We start from the raw sequence: 11454 nt of genomic DNA, 5'->3' as shown, positions 1-11454 counted from the left end.
TGAAATCCCTCACGGCATGTTCTACAGCTAAACACGTTGTAAAGAATGTATTTGTTAAATTGAAAGCAGTCCCTCTGATGGAAAGGCAATAAGAAAAGAAAATGAACAAGCAAGTTTTGATCATTCTTTGGTGGATAAATTGCACTGACTAAACAATAATAAAAGTCACTTATTTCAAAGTTATTGATTAATCTCAGTGATCTGGAATATATTTGAGATTCAGAAAAAGTTGGTTAGAAACATGTGCTTTGGTGTCAGACAGGTCAGTTAACCATGTGATTACTATCTTTATGACTATGAATAGGCAACCTAACTAGTTTGAGTCTTAATTTCTTCATGGGTAGAAAGGGAAAATAGTTCTTGCCTGGAAATCACCTAGCTCAGCACGTGGAACGTAGTAAAAGCACTCAGTAAACGTGACCTGGGATGATTATTACCTAAAATATGTAAACCCAAAGCCATGCATGAGATAACTCAGTTCTCTCCCCATCCCGCTGCCAGCCCACAATAGAATTGCATTTGTCTGCCCTCTAGAAGTTAAGTGTGGCCATGCTATTTATGTTTGCCAATAAAATGTAATCATAAAGACATATTTCATTTCTACAGAATTTGTAAGACCTCCTGAACAGTTCATCACTTCACCTTCCCCTATATGGGGAAGCACATGTTGAGATGGAGCCTCTGCCAGCCTGGGTCCCTGAACGACCATGTTGAGGAGAGCTTTGCTGCAACCCAAGTGGACACATAAAATGAATGAGAAACAAGCTTTTGATGTGTTAAACTCCCTGAGATTTTGGAGATTTTTTGTTCCTGCAGCAAAACCTAGCCCATCCTGATTAATATAATGCATTAAAAGTTGTAGTTTCCCACCGTCCCCCCCCCCAAAAAAAACCTACCTAGAGCCATACTTTAGAATTCATTTGCTCTTATTTAAAACACTTCTTTCCACTTGTTTATGTGGTTTCCCGTCTCACAGGATGTTTAGAGCAAAATATTAGAGGCGATGTCACCAGAGGTAGGCACTCACCCCAACGAGAAGGGAAAACTGTGATAAGAAGATAAGGAACTCAAAAAGCATTATGATCTGGGGCCATTTGGATAGGTGGAATTAATGATGCTTACTAAAAAGCCTTTGAAGCCATCTCTGTATCGCAGCAATGCTTTTTCAGTTTATTACATTTCATTTAGAAATGTTTCATTACATTTTTATTTTGCTTGTTCATTTTCTTTATTTTATCGTACATTTAGTTTTTACTACACTTTTTTTTTTTTTTTAATGCTTACTATCTCCCAAGCAGCATGCTGAACACTTTGAATGTGTAGCAGGTCACTTAACACTCTCAGCCTCTCTCAGAAGCGGCAGGTTTTATCCCATCTCTGTGGCAGCACTCAGAGATCTGTAACTGTCCGAGGTTTCTTGGTCACTACGGCAGCATCAGTTTCACGTGAACCCAGCCTGTCTGATTTCAGAGTCCTTTCACCATCATGCCTCTCATGCCTTAGCATAACACCGTAGGATGACCCTCAACAAAGGCTAAATTATGTTTCAGGAAAGTCTGTTTTAAAAGGCTGGGAGACATGTGTAACATTTTGGACATTTTTCTATAAAAAAAAAAAAAAAGATTCAACTTTAACAAGTGCTGGTGCTTCAAAGGGCTAGAAAGCTTGAGTTATCAGGAAACGCACATGTGGGAAGCAGCTCTCTCTCTAACAGTGTGAGATAAATGAGACAGTCTTGAATTTCAATGATCTTATAAATGCAACAGGAATGATAAATCTATTAAAGCGCTTTCATTTAGAACAAGGAATCTGTATTCTTTGCCCATAGAACTTTTCTTCTTTACTGCAACTTTCAAACAGAAAAAGTTGCTGGCCACGGATGAGTCACTTCCTTGGTTCTTTACAATGTGAAGAGAAAGGACCCATGGCTGGGGGTGGGGAAGTTGGGGAGAAGGTGAATTTCTCTGCTGCTGTCCAAATGGTTGCCAGAGAGGCCCCAGTTTGCCATTTCATCTCTGTAGTTGTTTCCTTATGCGAAGGATGGCGGCTGACACCCAGGGGTCTTCGCCATAAATGAAAAGAGCAGAGGACAACCAAACTAGAAGCCCAGAGAAGTTTCCTGCATTGAGAGACATTTGGCAGACAGCGTTTCTTATAGGATAACAGCATCTCACTCCTCACTGCCAGAAGGACATCTCTGGGGCTCAACTAACCCGCTCTGGAAACCTACATTGTCCCTACTTACCACAAACAAGGTTTCACTCTCAGTGGAAATTCGATTTTTGTTTGTATTTTTGTATGACCGTTCAACAGGTAAGAAACATGTTTGTCGTAGAAACCGTAGCACTATTGTTTAAACATCACAGTGGCAATTTCAGTTCTCTGGAGGAGCTATTAAGCACGTAGGGTCCCTTCCCTGATCTGTGTTTTTGTCCCCCGTTACTGGGGGTGCAGCCTATTCACATACCTTCAGAGGGGTTCAGAGGTGCCAGAAGGGGGGTGATTGCAAACGCTTACTATCAGGCTACTTCTGACAATTCCTAATGTAATCCATACACTACACATACATTCTAGTTATACAATTTATGAGGTATAACAAGGGGAGAGAAGTGAAGCTGGGATATAATTGTGACTGATCTGAAACAGACATGTAGAATGAATGGCCTTACAACATTTTCTTTGAAGTTTGTTAAAAGCAGTAAAGTGATATTCACTATAAGTGAAACCTGCTGTTATAGATATCCACTGGCTTGGGGAACATTTTCTTTTGACTTTATTTCTTGAATTTTAATTTGCCACTTGAAGTTTTCGAAATTTTTTTTCTTTGACGTGCAATGGAAGAGAAAGGGAATAAAAATTGTGGAGCACCTACTATGTGCTTATCCCATACCAGGCACTTGACATCAGGGCTGACTCACAAGCCACAGTAGGGCACAGTGCCTAGGGGCCACAGGAATGTTTTGGTTTCTTTAAAGTCAGAAGAAAACAATGATATAATAATCCATTATCAATTCATATAATAAAGTTAAAATTTATTATAATAATAATGAATATAACAATGAATCGCACCTGGATTATATTTGTCTTTTAATCCTTTCTTTATGGAAGAAGGGGCCCCCAAAGGCAATGTGGCAAGGGCCCACGGATTCCATAATGTGGTGGCCCTGCTTGATAGAAATTATCACGTTTAATTCTCCTGAGTAAATCTGAAAGACTGGAAGACATGGAGAAAGTGACATTTCAGAGACTTAAGAAGTTTTCCTAAGGTCCTAAAACTAGCAAGTGGTAGAGGCAGGTCTTAAGACTATTGTCTAATTCTTTCCACTGAAGAAGAGCTTAATGTATAGGTAATTCTACATTGGAACACCTGGCATTAGGAATGAAAAATGTCACATATATTTGGTACCAAAGAAATGAATGGAAAATCAGTTCTGAGGTTGGCATGTATTTTTCCATACAATATAGGAAAATGTCTAGAAATATATGTAACCCAGATGTCCCCAAGTTAACCAGCTTCAAGGTCAATACTTCTTTTCAATGCTCAAATTATAGTTTACGCACCCACAGGAAGTCCGGCCTTTGTCCTATCACTATCGTCTTCCCATCTTTCTCTTGGGACCTGTGAAGACCACTTATGTGTTCCTCTAACCAGTCCTGGTTAATACTCAACGTCTTAGCAGACTGCTTCTCACCGCATTTGGGGCATCATTTTTGGGGCAGGTGGTCACAGCTCTCTCTTCACACGTTGGTGCGTGCCCCTCTCTTTATTCCCCAGAGCACAGCTAAGAGAGAGCTGGGACTTCCAACCAGTTTTTACTGAAGTCTTGGGGGCATCGGTAGTACAACATGAAGGGGAACCCTCGACGAATACCTAGGTCGACCAAGCATCCTAATTTGCCCAGAACTAAAGGAGTTCTTGGGAAATTTTAGTTTGAAAACTGTGTCAGTCCTGGGCAAACCTGGACAAGTTGTTCACCCTACAGATGTCTCATCTTGAACCCACAGCCCTGACTTACCTCACTTAGGGCTTCATCTTGGCTATTGGTCTATCTCCACTTGGCTAAGCTGGTTCTTCCCATCCCTGTCACCTCCAAGAATGCTCTTTCCTTAGATCCCAGACCCAACTTTTCTTGGCCTCAGAGAGGGGAAGACCTCTTTCCTCTAGTTTAAGACCAGCCTCCTTCCCTGCCCAGCCTCATTACTAACAGGAAGACCTCTTACCTTGCTGGGAAAGACCTGTGCTCCTCCATTAGCATGTCATTAAATCCTCATGGCCTGGACAAGACAAACCCAGAAGTCCACAAGACTGTTCCCAGACTCAAAGTCATTTGGTCTTAAATGACATCATGTATGGGACCCCAAGAGTCTAATATGGGTTGTTCTGTATCAAACCCATGCAGTTTCTTGTCACAATCTCTTGGCCTGATAGATGAATGGGAGGTTGGGTCATCCCCATAATTTGGAATCTCTTGTGAGAAATGTTTAGTTTAGAACACAGACACATCTCTGGTGCATCATGAGAAAAGAGGTTTATAACCCCTAAGCAGCACAGTTCTGTTCAAACACACCACAGATGTTACCAAGAAGAGCACTCGGCCCCTTGAGGTGAAGTGTCTGAATTTTGGTTACTCTGTGAATTCAGGACTTTAGACAAGAACAATGGGTAGGTATATGTCCTATATACGCTGTGGACTAAAACACCTTTAAATTGGACCTCCCTGAAAAAAAGGAAAGTTCTTTTCCAACACCAATTCCAAATCCTACCCTAGAGTTCAGCAACATTTGTGACTCTCGATGGGTTTCCAACTTTGAAAATTTAAAACTTAGGTCTACGAAGAACCCCATTACGGGTAGGATCAGAGAGTACGTAGAGATTACAAAATTTGTAACAATGCAATTAAGTGTCACATGAGTTGACAATATTTATCACAAAGCTAAGAGGCCATCTTGGGCAAACTGACCAAAAGTTTAATATTTCTGAGAAGGGAAGAAAAAATGAAATGAGACAAAGGTAAGAAAGCTGATTTCAGAAGACTTTACACTGAGGTGGTAAGACTGTAGGAGGGCTTTCACCAGACTCTGTAGCATTAACTTTACCATACTTACAGTTAAAAAATCATCAGTGTACCTTTTTCTATACCCTGTCATTATTACATCACCTGTTTCAGTTTTTTGACCAATGATTATATGTGTGTATGTTAAACTTGAAGTTAAAAATCAAATCATCTGTTTTAATAATTTTGCTGTCACTCTACCCACTAAATATCACTTTCCTTTTTTTTTTCCTCTGTATATAATCTTAAGAAATACAGGATAAAATAAGTGTTTAACTAAAATCCCAAGTAGACCTAAGAAGTTTGTTGTGCTGAGGCCTGGATAGACTTAGGAACACATGAATCCAGGGGTTAGGGAAGAGTAGGGTCAAAAAGAAAAATAGTACAGATAGTTTTTGCCTTGGTGAAAAGTCAGAACTTCATATGCTGCAAAAGTGAGGTATCAGAGCAAATGTGAATTGCCACAGCAATCAGACAAGAAATAAAAGGAATCCAAATTGGATAGAAGGCTGTAAAATTACCACCATTGGCAGATGACATGATACTATACATAGTTGACCCTTGAACAACACAAGGGCTAGGGGAGCCGACCCCCTGCATGGTTGAAAATCTGTGTATGACTTTTGACTCTCCAAAAACTTAACTATCAATAGCCTACTTATGACTGGAAGCCTTACTAAAAACACAAACAGTCAATTAGCACATATTTTGTATGTTATATGTACTATATACTGTATTCTTACAATTAAGTGAGCCAGAGAAAAGAAAATGTTATTAAGAAAATTAACGAAGAGAAAATACATTTACAGTATTGTACTATATATTTTCAATACTGTTAAGTTTATGTCATCCATTTACAAGATGAATTGTCTGTCTGTCAGCACCTACATCAATATTGGCTTATATGATACAAAGCACAGTAGATATTATACATATTACTAATAGCAGACAGCAAAACTGAAAAGACAATGTGAAAAAGAAATTCATATTTCTTTACAAGTATAACGATTCATGCATTGATAACAAAGAAGCAGCAATATGATTGCCTTATGTTAGCCTAGTGTAACTGATACAATTGCTTCATGGTAGCCTAGCCTATAGGCTAATGAATGAATTGTTATAAATTTTCTTTATGGCACACAATATTACAGTCATATTCATAATACAGTATTGGAAACATTGTTACATTATTTAGAAAACCACTTACCTGTGATGAGAGGCTGATATGCAGCTTCTCCAATTATGAGAGAGAGAGAAGCACACTACAGTAAGGTAATCCTTTGAAAACGAAGATATAAAACAGTAAGAAAACTAGCACATTATTAATCCTATATGGAATGTCACTCACCTATGCCTGTGTAAGAATACGCTATCCACTTCAATACAACTCTTGCACGTATATTTTTGTACATTTATTGAAAAAAATGTACATATCAGTGGATTTGTGCAGCTCAAACTCATATTGTTCAAAGGTCACCTATATGGAACATCCTAAAGACACCACGAAAAAACTATTAGAACTAATAAATAAACTCAGTAAATGTTCAGGATACAAAATTAATATACAGAAATCTGTTGCATTTCCATATACTAAGAAAAAACTATCAGAAAGAGAAATTAAGAAAACATTCACAGTTGCATCAAAGAGAATAAAATACTTAGGAATAAATCTAACCAAGGAGGTAACTCAGAAGTTATGACATTGATGAAAGAAATTGAAGACAATATAAGCAATTGGAAAGATATTATGTGCTTATGGACTGACAGAATTAATGTTGTTAAAATGACCATACTACCCAAGGCAATGTACAGATTCAATGCAATCCCTATCAAAATACCAATGGAATTTTTCACAGAACTAGAACAAATAATTCTAAAATTTGTATGGAAACAGAAAAGACCCTGAATAGCCAAAACAATCTTGAGAAAGAAGAACAAAGAACAAAGCTGGAGGCATCACACGTCCTTATTCCTTATGTTACAAAGGTACAGTAATCAAAACAGTATGGTACTGGCACAAAATCAGACATATAGATCAATGAAACAGAATAGAGAACCCAGAAATGAACCCACACTTATATGGCTGATTAATTTACAACAAAGGAGGCAAGAATATACAATGGGGAAAAGACAGCCTCTTCAATTGGGAAACCTGGCCAGCTACATGCAAAAAAAATCAAACTGGTCTACCTTATCACACCATATACCAAAAAAAACAAAAAACAAAAACAAAAACACCTCAAAATGCTTAAAGACTTTAATATAAGACCTGAAACCATGAAACTCCTAGAAGAAAATATAGACAGTACACTCTTAGAATCAGTCTTAGCAATACGTATATATATTTTTGCCTATGTCTTCTCAGGCAAGGGAAGCAAAAGCAAAAATAAGCAAACGGGGCTATAGCAAACTAAAAAGCATTGCACAGTGAAGGAAACTATCAACAAAACAAAAAGGCAGCCTACCAAATGAGAGTAGATATTTGCAAACAATATATCTAATAAGGGGTTAATATCCAAAATATACAAAGCATTCATACAACTCAACATAAAAAAAGAAACAACTGGATTACAAAATAGGAAAGAGCACCTGAATAGACATTTTTTCCAAAGAAGGCATACAGATGACCAACAGGTACATGAAATGGTGCTCAGCATCACTAATCATCAGGGAAAGGCAAATCAAAACCACGAGATACCACCTCAAACCTTTCAGAATGGTTATTATCAAAAAGACAACAAATAACACGTGTTGGAGAGAATGTGGGAAAAAGGGAATCCCTGCACACTGTTGTTTGGACTGTTCATTGGTGCAGCCAATGGAGGTGTCTCAAAAAGTTAAAAATAGAGCTGCCATATGATCCAGCAATTTCACTTCTGGGTGTTTACCTGAAGAAAACAAAAACATTAATTCAAAAAGATAGACGCACTCCAGTGTTCATTGCAGCATTATAGCCGAGATACAAAAGCAACTTAATTGTCTGTCAGTAGATGAGTGAATAAAGAAGATGTGGTATATATTTTTATCGTTCATAAAAAATGAAATCTTGTCATTTGCAACAACATGGATGGATCTAGAGGGTATTATGCTAAGTGAAGTAAGTCAGACAGAGAGAGACAAATACCGCATGATGTCACTTACATGTGGCATTCTAAAAAACAAAATCAAGGAACAAAACAAAATGAAAACAGACTCATAGATACAGAAAACAAATGGGTGGTTGCCATAAGGGAGGGAGGGTAGGAGGGGTGAATGAAATAGATAAAGAGGATTAAGAGGTGTAAAATTCCATTTATGTAATAAACAAGCCACAGGGATGTAGTATACATTATTAGAAATACGGTCAATAATATTGTGGTAACTTTCCATGGGACTGATCATGATCATTTCATAATGTAAGCAAATGTCAAATCATTACGTAGTATACCTGAATCTAACAAAACATTGTACATCAACTATATTTAATTTAGAAAAATCAATATAGTATGTTATTAGTGTAAGAATAGTCTGGTCAATGAGACACAATAGAGATTCCAGAAATAAACCTGTATTAACACAACAAATTGATTTTTGACAATGGCATTGAAAGAATTCAATAAAGAAAAACCTTCAACAAGTGATGCTGGAGGAACTGAATACCCAGATGGAAAAAAAATGAACCTTGACCCTTACTTCAGTCTGTATAAAAAAGTTCATTTGGGATGGGTAATAGACCTAATTGTAAGAGCCAAAACTGTAAAGTTCCTAGAAGAAAACATAGGAGAAAATTTTTATGACTGTGAGGTAAATAAAGACTCCCTAGAAAGAACACTGGTAGAAATAACCATAATATTTACAAAAATCAGATTTCATCAAAATTAAAAATTTCTGCTTATCAAATCGTATCATTAAGTACAGGAATAGACGAGCTACAGACTGGGAGAAAATATTCACAGAAAATATATGTGACAAAGAACTTGTATTGGGCTTCCCTGGTGGTGCAGTGGTTGCGAGTCCGCCTGCCGATGCAGGGGACACGGGTTCGTGCCCCGGTCTGGGAAGATCCCACGTGCCGCGGAGCGGCTGGGCCCGTGAGCCATTGCCGCTGAGCCTGCGCGTCCGGAGCCTGTGCTCCGCGACGGGAGAGGCCACAGCAGTGAGAGGCTCGCGTACCGCAAAAAAAAAAAAAAAAAAAAAAAAAAAAGAACTTGTATCTACTATCGAGGACTTGAATCTTTCATAACTCATTACTAAAAGGACAACACAATTTCTTAAATTTGCAAAAGACTTGAACAGGCAATTACAATAGAACAGATACCAGTAATTAAAAAGCACACAAAAAATTCATTAGTCATCAGAAAAATATTAATTAAAACCATAATGGTATATTACTTCACACCCACGAAATAGATAAAATTTTAAAATGCTGACCATACCAAATGTTAATGAGAATGTGGAGTGATCAGAATTTGAATCTATCTCTGGTAGGACTTTAAAATGGTATAACCACTTGGAAGACACTGAAATTTTTTATAAGCTAAACATACATTTACTCTATGATCTAGTAATTCAACGCCTAGCTACATACTTAAAGAAACTGAAACATAAGTTCATAAAAAGATATGTATAAGAGTGTTCATAACAGCTTTATTCATAATAGCCCCAAACTGAAAACAGATCAGAAGTCCATCCTTGGGAGACTGGATCAACAAACTGTGGTATATTCATAGAATAAAATACTACACAGCAAAAAAAGAAACAACCTACATGAATGAATCTCAAAAACATTATGCTGGACAAAAAGAAGTCAGACACGAGAACTACGATTCCATTTATATCAAGTTTTATAACAGGCAAAACTAACCTATATTCCAAGATACATACTCAGGAGAATTGAAAACATAGGTTTACCAAAAAAACTCGTACACGAGCGCTCACAGCAGAATTATTCATAATAGAAAAAAAGTGGGAACCACCCAGATATCCACCAATTGATGAGTGGGCAAACAAACTGTGGTATATCCATACAATAAAATATTACTTAGCAATAAAAAGAAAGTACTGATACATGCAACAATGCAGGCAAACCTTAAAAACATTATGGTAACTGAAAGCCAGACACAAAACGCCACGTGTTGTATGACTCCATTTATATGAAAGCACTAGAACTGGCAAGTCCATACAGACAGAAAGTAGTTTAGTAGTTGCCAGGGGCTGGCAGGAAGGGGCAGTGGGGAGTGACTACTGATAGGTATGTAGTGTCTTTTGGGGGTGATGAAAATATTCTAAAATTAGATAGTGGTAATGATAGTACAACTTTGTGAATATATCATTGAACAGTATACTTTAAAAGGATTAATTTTATAGTATATGAGTTATATCTCAGTGAAAAAAACTATAGTGAAAGAAATTTGAGCAACGGTTGCCTTGAAATCAGGGTGTGGATGGGGATCAAAAGGAAAATAGGAAGGAACTTTCTGGGAGGATGGAAATGTTCTGTATTTCTTTAGAAGTGTGAGTTAGAAATGGCTAATAGAAATGGCTGCATGCAAATTTTTCAAAACTTATCAAACTATAAAAAGTAAGATCTGTGCATTTACATGTAGATTTTTGCCTCAATGATAACCAAATTAAAGGCAAAAAAGAAAAAAGACTTAGTTAAATTGGAATAGAATACTTCTTTAACCTAGGTATGACAATTTTATCACATATATAAATCTCAAACCAGTAAGTCAATATCTTAGTATTGAAACCCTCTAGAATCTATCATTACAGTTGGAAACAAGACCAACATGTCCCGTTATGGGTGAAATGTTTTTACAAGATTCTGCAAGTGTCCACCAAAATAATTAGTGAAAATTAAAAAAATAAGGTTTCTGTATTAGAAAGGAGGTGGCCCCAGATATTGTTATTTACAGTTATTGGAATTGTCCACCTGAAAAACCCAAGAAGTAATGAGAATTGTTGGAACCAAGAGGGTTTACCATCCTAACGGTAAAGCCAATAGCTTTCCTATATAATATTAAACACTATTTTTAAAATATAATGGTTAAAACAATACCATTTTTAAAATTAACAAAAATAGGAAATGCCCAAGACCAATATAAGCAAAGTTATTAAACTCTACTGATGGACATGACAATCACTTTAATAATTCAAGAGTGCCTCTCGTCTTTGCATGGATGGACTCAAAATAATAAAGATATTGCTTTTCCCAATTCATGCACAGGTACAGTCCCAAGCAAACCCCAGCAAGGTTTTTATGATATTTTAAAAAAATGATTCAAAACTAATATGGAATTAAATGTGTAAGAATAGCAAGAAGAAGAGTGAACTTTCTTCTACCAGGTATAAGAATCCTGTTTTTTTGGCCACGCTGTGTGGCATGCAGGATATTAGTTCCCCGACCAGGGATCAAACC

This window comes from Phocoena sinus, chromosome 19, assembly GCF_008692025.1.
Source record: "Phocoena sinus isolate mPhoSin1 chromosome 19, mPhoSin1.pri, whole genome shotgun sequence".
Lineage (NCBI taxonomy): Eukaryota > Metazoa > Chordata > Mammalia > Artiodactyla > Phocoenidae > Phocoena > Phocoena sinus.
The sequence above is the reverse complement of the archived record's forward strand: the minus strand, read 5'-3'. Positions refer to the sequence as shown.